This window comes from Arachis ipaensis, chromosome B10 (assembly GCF_000816755.2).
Source record: "Arachis ipaensis cultivar K30076 chromosome B10, Araip1.1, whole genome shotgun sequence".
Taxonomy (NCBI): Eukaryota; Viridiplantae; Streptophyta; class Magnoliopsida; order Fabales; family Fabaceae; genus Arachis; species Arachis ipaensis.
The window spans coordinates 129,610,607-129,623,704 of NC_029794.2; positions in this window are offsets into that span (position 1 = coordinate 129,610,607).

Below are 13,098 nucleotides of genomic sequence, written 5' to 3' on the forward strand. Positions count from 1 at the left end.
TATGCAATTTAAATATATTATGAGAAAAAAAGAAAAAGGTGGGAGAGAGAAAACTTCTATCATTCATTATCACTGTACAATTTACAAAATATAGTTCAATAAAAAATAATTGTAAGAATAAAATTAGTCCGATATGAAACTACAAAAACTATATATAACAACGCTAAATGAAATCCAAATAGCTGAAATATATCTTCAATAATCACAAAAACTTACTATTTGATGTCACAAGTATGATGAATAGTGTATGAAATTAGTCCTACGTTGAGGAGAAAAGAAAAATATTGATAGTTATATCAAGAAAAAAATTTTAATTATATATTTATTAATTATTTAGATTATTTTTTTATTAGTTTAATATTGATAAAAATTAATTATTGTAGGAGTACATATAGAGTACATAAGGTTTAAAATTAGATATTCAAAAATTTTCTAAGGGCACCACTCATATGCAATTTAAATCAATTATGATTCATTCATTGTCACCGTACAATTTAAAAAATATAATTCAATAAGAAATAACTGAAAGAATAAAACTAGTCTGATATGAAACTAAAACTATATATAACAACGCTAAATGTAATCCAAATAGCTGAAACATATCTTCCTGCAACTGTACACTAAAAAGAAAAATATTAATAGTTATATCAAGAAAAAATTTTAATTATAAATTTATTAATTACCTAGATTATTTTTTATTAGTTTAATATTGATAGAAATTAATTATAGTAAAAGTACATAAGAAGTACATAAGGTTAAAAATTAGATGTTCAACAATTTTCTTATGGGCACCACTCATATGCTTGTGACAAAATAATTATATTATGTTTACACTAAAATCAACCACTAAAATTAGTTTATTAGTATAAAATATACCGCCACCTATCTAATATGCTTCCTGCTAATTTTGTAACTAAGTATGTTTTTAATTTTTCAAGGAAATATCTCACAAGCTTTTAAGAATATTATAAACAAAAGGACAACAAAGAAATAAAAAATAGTTCATATTTTATTTAATAAAGAACTAGGGACAATATTCCCGTATCCTACCACATTTAATGTAACTGATGTAAAATAAAAAAAATATCTACAAATTTTTGTGTAGAAAAATGTTAAACCTCTTTGTCATATAAACTATAATCCCAATCGAAAAATAAAGTAGAAGACATCCTAAAGCTAATACAAAGAATAAGGCAGTAACATGTCTATATATAAAAAAATATTTTAATTATATATTTATTAATTATTTAGATTATTTTTTATTAGTTTAATATTGATAGAAATTAATTATAGTAAGAGTATATAAAGAGTACATAAAGAACATCACTCATATGCTTATGTCAAAATAATTATGTTATGTTTGTGGAGCCGAGGTATAGGTCGGTGACAACTACTAGAATACTCGCAATACTCTTCTGCTGGGGATTGTGCCACCGGTTCCAGCCTCGTCCGAGCAGTGTGGAGCACTTGCAAAAAGGACTCCGATGCTTAAGTCAGTCTCTTAACAGGAATGCTAATAATAACCTAAAAATAGCTTATGAAGTAAAGTGGATTTGAATGTGTGTATTTGTTGTGTTGTGATTGTACTCGTAGCACTTATTTATGCTTGGAGAGGCACGTTGTCATATCCGAGATTCTCGGCCCCGTATCTGCAGTTGAGCTCGGATAATTACTTTTGAGCTAAACGGCCTGATCTTTGACCTCGTATTCGGTGCTTGTTTGTTGGACGTGGTCAGTTAGAGGTATAACGTCGGGTAGATTTAGTAGGGACAGATCACAGCCCCCAACCTTGACTTGACTTGATCGGGAGCAAGTTAAGGTTTTGGCCGATGTTATACTTTTGTGTGACCTATGTCCGAGTCCCCAAGCTTAACTTGTTCCAATACTAGGTATTTGTATAAGATTTAAAGTCGTTTAAAAATTTACATTTTGTGAAAATGTTTATATTATATTTATTTAAAAGATAAGAAGGTGAAAAAAAAGAAAAAAGAAAATAAAATTGAATAATAACTGGAAACGAAAGGTTTGGGAAAGGAAAAGAAGAGTCACATTTATTAGCATTTACGCCCTTTTAGTGGGTCCTTGAATCGAGATGGTCATGTCCGCTGATGCGTTGGTCATGTCAATAGTTTTTCAATCCGACGGTTGGGGGGTTAAGTATGGATTTGATCGTATGATAGTGTTTATTGCATTGGGAACCTTGGCGGAGTGTGGTTTTCTTGCTATATTTCTGCGGGGGGTAATGGCGTCGAAAGGTTAGTCTGTTTTTTTTTTCTTTCTCAGTTCTGGTAATGCTGTTGAAAACAGAGGACAAGATTGTTGAGGTCAAGGATGACCTTCATGAATGGGTTCACGCAGACGTCAAATGTCGTGCATCCCTGTTTCAAAATCCGAAAATGCCTGCCTCCCTTAATTCTTCTTGTTGGGTTCGTAAGAATAGTCTTTGCGGTATTGAGTTGGTTGCTTGTAGTGGGGAAGATAGGGTTTGTGAAAAGAGGGGTGACTGGACGTATTTCTATGCTTATACCTGCTTGTTTTCTGAGTTGGATGTGAAGCTTCCATTTACAAATTTTGAATGTATGGTCCTTACCCAATTGAACTATGCCTGTTCTCAACTTCACCCTAATTCGTGGGCTTTTCTTTGTGGTTTTGAAATTTTGATGTCGTTTTTGAACCATGTTTCTTCTCTGAACCTGTTCTTTTCTTTTTTCCAGTCCAAAGGGGTTCGTAGAGGCCTCTGGATAAATTTGAGTAGCTACTAGGACGTGCTTTATTTTCATTGTTTAAGTCTTCTCTTAAGAGCTTCAAAGAAATGTTTGTAAAAATCCATTCTTTCGAAACCGAATATCCTTTCTTTCTTGATGATGAGCTGGGTAAGCGGTTTCCCCTCTTTTGGTGTCTTGAACCAATGCAGGTTCTCGACGCATTGGGGAGATCCGAAGAGGATGACTTCGTTTTGGAGTTCCTTATTGAGTGTTTTTCCTCTGGTAAATTGTTATCTACTGCTGAACTCCTTTTGCATGAAAATGACCCTAAGGGTTTGGTTGAATACATTGGTGAGTGTTTTTGTAGGTTTTGTCCTATATTGTTTATCTACTTTCTTTATTGAGACATCTCCATTTTTTAGGTGGAAGAGTTCTGAGCTTGTCTTTGGTAAAGATGAGGACTTTCCTGGAGAAGAAACGAGAAGGGAAGGTAACTGCGGCTGGTGATATGGCGAAAGCGGTGACTGCGGAGAGCGCGCAGTCTAGCGCAGTCCACCGAGGAGAGAAAAGGAAGAGTCCTGAACCTGAGGACTCCTTGGAGGTGCTTTATGGTTTCGACTTTACAAGCGGTAATCGGATTAGAGGAGATTTAAAGAAACAGATGTGCTTACACGGTTTCACTGCTAGCGGGAGCTCGGAGTCGGTGTGGAGCAACCGTTTCCCTTATCCCGCCTTTTCAGAGAAGGTTGCACAGAGTTTCCCTGACACTCAACTTCTGAATAATACCGGGATGGAGGTTGTCGGGCAGTATGTTCAGGTAAAGCATATGGCCTTTATTTTTCCCTTTTTTCTAGGATCTTATTTGTAATATGTGAACCTTTTGTAGGTTGTAGCTACCAGGCTCTTATGCATTGGTCGTGGCATGGAGCTATCTAGTGCTGAAGGGAAGAAAGAAACTGAAAGAGTTAAGAACCTCGAAAAGTCTATCATTGAGAAGGACAACGTGATCATGGATCTGACTAAAAGAACAAAGGATTTGGAGAGCGAGGTAGGGACTTTGCAGGATCAAGTCTGAACTCTCCAAGAGCAGTCAAAAGAATCTGATGTGGAGAAAGGAAGACTGACAGCTCGGGTACATGAGCTTGAGGACGGCGGTTTGGAAATGTTTACTGCCGGGTTCGACCGAGCAGTGAGTCAGATTCCAGTGTTTTCTCCAAACTTTTATGTTTTAAAGCTGGATGTGACGAAGATAGTGGTTGGAGGGGTACTTGTTGATGATGACCCTAATGAGGCCGAAGGAGAGAATGTGACTGTGGCTAGCAAGTAGAAAATGTGTTCATGTTTGCTGGATATTTTATGTATTTGTGACTTTTGGGGCTTGTGATTTTTGGTCCCCTTTTTGTTGACTATTTATGTTTATAATACTGTTAAGAACTTTGTTTAAGCTCTGTATGGCGTTTTGCATTTTGCAAGCAAATAGATAGAAAAGTAAAATTTGACATGGATATTTGTTATTAATGTTTTCTTGTCTTGAATGTTTGATATGGGACAGTTCGGTGCTTGCGAAGATAGTCGCAAAATGAGAAACTAAGTAAATGATGAGCTTGGAGGGGTAGTCCAGGATGAGACCGCTGATGCAATTGTTGTGTTGTTTGATTTGTATTTGGCTTTATTTTGAGTTTTTCGTGAAACTCTGTGAGCGAAATGTATGAAAGCTTGTTTCAGCTGATGCTGTATGCAGCTTTCTTTTCATTGTCTATTGTGAATGCGACGTTTGCTTGCTGGTTTGTTGTTGAGTGTGTGTTCGAATAGGATGCATAAAATAGAATGTATAATTTTGATAACTTGGAATGATAATTCATATGTTTGAGTGACATTTGACATGTTTGAAGTGGCCGGCCTCATTAAAACCTCCCCAAGTAAAACCCTCCTTAGGGATAAAATCTTGGTGGTAGGAAAAAGAGTACCGTCCGAACTTCAAACCTTTAATAAGCAACTAAGTATGATACAGCCGTAATGAAGAAATGTCCATGTATTTGGTAAGTCAACAACTTCTAAGTTTTGCAGCGAGTATGCTCCTCGGCCATGTACTTTGGTAATTCGGAAAGGGCCCTCCTAGTTAGTAGCGAGCTTTCCCTATTCTAGTGGTTTCCGAACATCCTCTAAACATCTAAGGACTAGGTCTCCTTATTGTAGTGTCCGTGGTCTGACCCTTTTCTTATGCTTGTTCCGTATTATTTGTTGCATTGCTTCGCTTCTAATCCTTGCTTCGTCTCTTACTTCTTCCAGCGTGTTCAATTCGGCCTTCCTTGTTTGGCTATTCACGCTGTCTTCAAAGTGGTTTGTCCTTACTGATCCCTGAGAGATTTATACTGGGATCATAGCATCGGATCTGAAGACCAACGTGAAAGGTGTTTCGTTGGTCGAACTTTGTGGGGTAGTGTTGTATCCCCAAAGTATCTCGGGTACCAGTTTGGCCCATTCTCCCTTTGCCAATGTTACCTTTTTCTTAAGCGCCTGCAAAATGACCTTGTTAGTTGCTTCGGCGAGCCCATTAGTTTGTGGGTGCTCAACCGAGGAAAAATGGTGTTTTATGTTCAAATTGGATAAGAAAGAGGCTATTTTCCCATCTGTGAACTGCTTACCATTATCAGTAACAATGTCTATAGGTAATCCATATCGACATATAATAAATTTCCGAATGAAGTGTTTTACCTTGTTTGCCGTAATTCTGGCAAGGGATTGAGTTTCTATCCATTTTGTAAAGTAGTCTACTGCTACTAAAAGAAATTTTACCTGACCCTTCGAGATTGGGAAAGGACCAAGTATATCCATCTCCCATCTATGAAATGGCCATCCGACCTCTGTTGTGTGTAACATCTCGGCCGGGTTATGCATGATGGGGTGAACTTTTGGCAGTTGTCACATTTGCGTACTTTCTCCAAGCAGTCTTTTTTTAACGACGGCCAGTAGTACCCAGCTCTCAGTATCTTTGCTGTGAGACTTTGGCCTCCCACATGTGTGCCATAGATCCCCTCGTGAGCTTCGGCCATGGCCAGGTCGGCTTCTTCTTCTCCTAAGCATTTGAGTAGAGGTCGTGAAAATCCTCTACGATATAGGTTGTCACTGATGATGGTGAAGGAACTGGCCTTTCTTCTGAAGAGTTTCTAGTTTGACTCTTCCTGTGGTACCTCTCCGATCTTCAAGAAGGTGAAGTATGGGTCCTCTAGTCTTTTGCTTATGACAAGCTTAAAACAAGGTTGTTGCAAGTACTAGGATATTTTAGTGTTATTTATGACAGCTTAGTCTTATCTTCTAGTTTCCTTTTTGTAGCTAATTTAGACAAAATATCTGCCCTATGATTCTTGTTTCTGTTAATATGTGTTATTTGAAAATTCTGGAATTGTGTGATTAGCTGTTTTACCTGTGTATGATATTGTTCTAAGGAAGGCTCGCGTACCTGGAAGACGTCATTTACCTGTTGGACCACCAGCAGAGAGTCGCAATAGACCTTGATATTTTGTATTCCGCATTCTTTTGCCAAATGTAACCCCGCCAAAAGTGCTTCATATTCGGACTGGCTGTTGCTGACAGAGAACATGTACTTTATTGATTGCTCGGTTGTCAGTCCATTGTTGTCACGGAGTATGATCCCAGCTCCTTTGTCGTCTTCATTAGAAGCTCCGTCCACGTACAATTCCCATTCTGGGTAAATGTCTGTGGTGGTGGTGAACTCTACTACAAAGTCAGCCAGTGGCTGGGATTTTAAAGGGCCCCGAACTTGGTATTCTATGTCATGTTCGAATGATTCGATGGACCATTTAGTCAATCTTCCTACAAGGTTGGGCCTTGTTAGCACTTATCGCAGTGGTTGATTTGTTCGTACTATGATCTTGTGGCTCTGAAAATAGTGCCTTAGGCGTCTCGCCGTGATTACTAGGGCATAGGCCAGCTTTTCGATGGTTGGGTATCGCGTTTCTGCGCTCTGCAGGATCTTGTTGATAAAGTATATTGGGCTTTGTTGTCAAACTATTTCTGTTACAAGCACAGAAGAGATTGAATTAACAGATACTGAAAGATACAAATATAACAAGTTACTAGGTTTTGGTTTTGCCAGTATGGGAGGTGATGATAGTATCTGTTTAAACTCGGTAAATGCGTTTTCGCATTTCTCTGTCCATTCGAACTTCTTTGATTTTCGTAGTGTGTTGAAGAAGTGGTCCAATCTTATTGCCATTGTTGGTAGGAATCTTAACAGGGCGGCTAGCCTTCCTGTGAGTTGTTGCACCTCTTTGATTGTTGATGGTGACTTCATGTTCAAGATTGCCTTGCACTTGTCGGGGTTTGCCTCTATTCCTCTTTGAGTGAGCATAAACCCTAAGAATTTTCCTCCCTGTACTCCAAACGCGCAGTTTTCTGGATTAAGCCACATATTGTATTTTCTTAATTGATCGAATACTTCTTTTAGGTCGGTCAGGTGTTCTTTTTCAGTGTTTGATTTGACGACCATGTCGTCCACATACACCATGTTTTTCCCAATCTGCGTTTGGAATACTTTGTCCATTAAACGCTGGTAGGTAGCACCTGCGTTTTTGAGGCCAAACGGCATGACCTTGTAACAAAAGTTTCCCTAATCGGTTATGAAGGTTGTCTTCTCTTCGTCGGCTGAGTGCATGAGTATCTGATTGTAGCTTGAATTTGCATCCATGAAGCTTAGTATTTGATAGCCGGAAGTGTTGTCAACGAGTTTGTCAATGCATGGCAAGGGATACGAGTCTTTTGGGTAAGCTCGGTTCAAGTTGGTGAAGTCCACGCACATCCGCCATTTTCCCGAGCTCTTTTTGACCATCACTACGTTTTCCAACCATGATGTGAATTGTATTTCCCGGATGAACCCTGCACTCATCAATTTTTGTGTTTCTCTTGTTTCCGCTTCGGTTCTTTCCTTTCCGAGTTGTCTTCCCTTCTGTTTTACTGGTTGAGCTTTGGGGTCTAGGGCCAGCCTGTGGCATATGACCTCCGAGTGAATCCCCGGCATATTGGCCGGGGTCCATGCGAATAGATTGGCATTGGCTCATAGCAAGTCTATTACCTACTATGTGTATCCTGCAGGCAAAGTAGAGCCGATGTTAGTGTATTGGTTCTTATCTTCTGTCAAGCTTACCTTGTTTAAATCATCTGCTGGTGTGGGCCTTTGTTCATGATTGATCCGAGGATCCAGCTCAGCAAGGTCTGGTATATCACTGGCGTTGTAAACCGAGTTTATCCTTGTTGTTGGTGTCTGTTGCACTTTGAGACCTGCGTTGTAGCATTGTCTCGCTTCTTTCCTGTCTGAATGTATTGTTGCTATGGCACCTTTCTCTGAACAGAACTTAACACACAAGTGAATAGTGGAGACTATAGCTCCAAAAGCATTTAAAGATGGCCTCCCTAAAATGATATTATAAGGACTAAAACAGTCAACAATTAAATATTGGATGTCCAAAGTTTTTGAGTGAGGGTGTTCCCCTAAGGTCATCCTCACCCAAACATAACCTGTTACGGGGACTCTCTCCCCTGAGAATCCGACTAGTTCGCCAGAGGATGGTTGTAACACTTTTTCGTTCAACTGTATCTTCTTAAAGGTTGATAGGAACATGACGTCGGCACTGCTTCCCTGGTCTAGTAGGACTTTCCGAATTAGGAGGTCTCCGGTCGTTACCGAGATGACGACAAGGTCGTCGAGGTTAGGGGTCTTGGTCTCAAAGTCCTTGCTTGTGAATGTTATGTTAAGGATTCTGGGTGTAGGTACATCAAATGGCGTCTCATATTGCATTGTTAACATAGTTCTGTAGTTTCTTTTTCTGGCCGAGCTTGTTTCTCCACCGCACGTGAACCCTCCAAAAATATAATTGATGACTTTCTTTGATGGTTGACTATTCTGCCATTGACTCTCTCATTCCTTCATGTTTCACGTAGCTCCTCTATTTCGATTTGTCCAGTTACTTTATCTCAGAACTCCTCCAATGTCTTCGGTTTTGCCACGGCGATAGCTTCTTGGAATTTTCCAGGTCGGAGGCCACTCTTGATAGCGTGCAACTGTACTTCTGGATTAAGGTCAGGAATTTTCATGGCTGCTGTTGTGAAGCGTGTCATATAGTCTTTTAGGCTTTCGTGCTGTCCTTGCTTAATTGTGCTGAGGTAGTCCGAGTCTCGCACATAGATTTACGATGCTGCAAAATGATTTATGAACACCTTGGCAAACTCGTAGCACTTATTTATGCTTGGAGAGGCACGTTGTCATATCCAAGATTCTCGGCCCCGTATCTGTAGTAGAGCTCGAATAATTACTTTTGAGCTAAACGGCCAGATCTTTGACCTGGTATTAGGTGCTTGTTTGTTGGACGTGGTCAGTTAGAGGTATAACGTTGGGTAGATTTAGTAGGGACGGATCAATGAACAGGTAGATTTGTTGGACGAGTGCAGATTAATACATGCATGTTCGAGGTCATTCATGAACGGGTACACATTACTGTAGGCACGGTTGGATTCAATGTGTTCGTAAAGGAAGCAAAAACTGAAGTTGATGGCTTACTGCCTTGTGTGATGAAGGATGTATTGGGAGGCACTGATGTGCTCTCTATGGGAGGAAAATGTGCTATGGGAGATCATGGAAATTACAAGGGTGATAATAGCAGTAATACGCGACTGTCGGAATGAGTTGCAATAGTAGATTTAATGGCGATGACGGTTAGGGAGGATGATTAACCACAGGGTAAAGTTGTAATTCAACATGAGGATTTGTATGAGTGGAGAAACGATTTTTTAAATTTGAAAATAGCAAGAACAACAATTAGGTCAATCAATTCTGGTGTGTTGAGGGCTAATCAATTGGGTGTTGCAGCAAGTAATGAGGATGCTAATTCGGATAGAACTGAATTCTGGAATTATGGTAGGATCGGTAGCTGAGGTGGAAATTAATAGCAATAGTAGGAGGGGCAGACAATGGGCTGTTGACGCAAAGTCTCTGCGGGCAACCGGAGCTTTGGTAAAAGACAAATTGAGAGTAGGTTTTGCAGCTGAGTACGATGCTTATGATGCTATTGAAGGAAGGCATATGGGAGAAGGGTGTCATGTAGGAGTCCGGGTAAGGAATAATGGGGATGAACATTCGAAGGAAAGTTGTCTAGATTGTTGTTAAGAAAACATTGAATTGGCTAATGAGATAAAAGATTATGGCCAAGAGATAGATGCGACACAATGACGGCTTCATATGGTGGAGGGAGGGACTGGTGAGACTGGGAGGGTTGTAGAGGACTTGGAAGATGTAAGAATATATGAAGGCAGCGAAGCTGAGACTGAATCCTCTGAAACCAAATGGGATGATGAAATGCAGGAAAACAGGAAGGCAAGGGAGTTGGCAGTGGAATCTGGAGCAGTTTAGTATAATGAGGAAGATGATATTATGGCTATACTCCAAGCACAAATGAGGCAATTGCGCAGAAGAAAAAGCAAGCTAAATAGAAGGAAAAGGCAAGAAGAAGTCGGCTGAAAAATCGCAAAAAAGTGTGTACAATTGGTTTAAAATAATTTTTAGTTCTTGGAATGTTAGGGGTTTGGGAGGAGTTGGAAAATTGAGTATGGTAAAGAGTTTTAGGAGAAAATTTTAGTTGAATATGTTAGGTTTAATAGAGACAAAGAAAGAGATAGTAACCAAATATGATGTAGTGCAACTGTGGGGAAATAATGTGGTAGGATGCATGAGAGTACGTGGGGTTGGCAGGTGCTTCTAATGGGCTGTTGTTGATGTGGGATAAAACGATTTTTCAGAGGAGCAACTGTTATGAAGGGGAGAGATGGTTGTGTGTGGATGGCGTGGTGCTAAAAAATAATTTTAAGTGTGCTTTCAATTTAGTGTATGGTGTGCACCAAAGGAAAGAGAAGCTTGTCGTGTGGGACGGGCTAAGCTTTTTATCTGGGCTTTGTCAAGTACCTTTTTATTATTTGGGGGACTTTAACGAGGTTGTTCAAGTGGAAGAGAGGAAAGGAGCTACCACTTTGACAGTGACTGCAGCTGAGTTTAAATCTTGGATTTAAGATATGGAGCTTTTGGACCTTGCACTTGCTGATCGTATGTTCACATGGTTCAAGAGTCAGTTGTGTAGCCGCATTGATAGAGCTCTGGTTAGTTTGGAAGGGTTAGAAGAGTTTCTTGAAACAAGGCTTAGAGGAGGTCCGAGAGGTTTATCAAACCACTGTTCATTGATTGTGGATTTCACAAGATTGTGAGGGGGGTCGAGACCTTTTTGGAGTCTAGATGCTTGGTTTACTCATGAGGGTTTCTTGAGGATGGTAAAGGAGGAGTGGAGGAATTTGGGTGACCTACAATTCATTGACAAGATGAAGGCTTTGACAGTCTCGCTGAGTAAATGGCATAAGGAGAATTTTAGGGACATGGATATGAAAATTATGAAGTTTGAAGAAGAGATAAAGAAAGTAGATGATATGGTTAGCAATGGAGTTGTTGATGGAACTGTGGAAGCAAGAAGGAGGGCGCCGGTGAGCTCTTGTAAGAAATGGTATATCAGAAAAGAGTTACATTGGAAGCAGATGTCGCGATCCAGGCATGCCAAGGAGATGGATAAGAACACCCGCTATTTTCATAATCTAGCCTCAGCTCGAAGGAGGAACAATCGGATTGAGTCCTTACTGATTCATGGGAGGATAGTGAGAAATCAAGCAAGGATTAAGGTTGCTATCAGATACTTTTATAAGAATTTATATCATCAGGATACCTCGCCGGTGATAGGGTTCTGTGATGTGTTGGTTAATCGGATAACTGAGGAGGAGGCAGCAGAGTTGGAATGGATGCCGTCTAATGAGAAAATTAAGGATGCAGTTTAGGATTATGAGTCAACTAAGGCACCAGGTAGTGATGGGTATAATATGAATTTTATTAAGAAGTGTTGGGAGGATGTTGGTGGGGAGTTCACTGCAGCCATGATGGAATTCTTTCAGTTAGCTGTTTTACCTAGGGATGCGAATGTTACTTAGGTGGCTTTGGCACCAAAGTTTGTCGAAGCTAAAGAAATCAAGGACCTTAGGCCGATTAGTATGGTGGGTTGTGTTTATAAGGTTATATCAAAGATCCTAATTCGGAGGATACGGAAGATAATGCCAGGGTTGGTAGGAGAAACACAGAGTGCTTTTGTGCAGGGTAGGAAGATACATGATGGGGCTTTGATTGCATGTGAAACTGTGCAGTGGCTGAAGTTGAGGAAAAAGAACTCGACAATTATTAAACTAGACTTTCAAAAGGCTTATGATCGAGTCAAGTGGAGTTTTGTGGATATTGTTTTGCAAAAGATGGGATTTGGTCGTAGATGAAGGGAGTGGATAAAGGAGTGTGTGTGTTCTGCGTCTATGTCAGTCCTAATGAATGGCTCTCCCTCTAAGCCCTTCAGAATGGAAAGGGGTCTACAAAGGGGATCCTCTTTCTTCCTTTCTATTTGTGCTTGTTGTGGATGGATGATTAGAGAGGCGGTGCGGAATGGACGCATTACTCTGTTGTTGGTTGGAAGGGATAACATTGAGTTGTCATATTTGCAGTTTGCGGATGATACTATACTTTTTTGCCCTTCTGAAGAAGAGACGATCAGAAACTATAAGCGGTTGTTGTGCTGCTTTGAGATGATGTCAGGTTGACAAGTCCAGCTTGATCCCAGTTAATTGTGAGCAGAGTTGGGCACGACAAATGTGTCGACTGTTAGGGTGTAAAGAGGCGTATTTACCCATCAGATATCTTGGCATTTTTCTTGGGACAAATCCGAGGCTGGTCAAGACATGGAAACCAATGATTGACAAGGTAGAAGAAAAGCTAAGTCTGTGGAAAGCAAAGTCTCTAAATAAAGCGGATAAGTTGGTTCTCATTAAATCTGTTCTTGATAGCCTGCGTATTTACTATCTCAGCTTGTACAAAATACCGAAGGCAGTAGCAGATAAAATAATATCCTTATAGAGACGCTTTTTGTGGTCGCTGCAATTCCCAAAACAGATAACTAACACATATTAGTTATATCTAAACCATTAACTGTTCCTAAATAGTACTACAACTTATAATACACCTACCTATGCGTTTACATTAAATGTAACATATATATATATATATTTATTTTACTAACAAGTTCAACAAGAGTTACTTATTTTATTCTTTTAACTTAACTCACAATTAAGTACTTATTTGATTTATTTAACTTAAACAATTATTTTCAATTGTACAAAGCATGCAATGATCCCAGGTATACCAAACAAACTAATGTAACTTTTCTAACTTTGTCAACTCACTGTACCCTACTCCACTAACTAAGTCGCTAACGACTAAGAATCTAAACCTATTAGAAAAAAAATCTAAGTA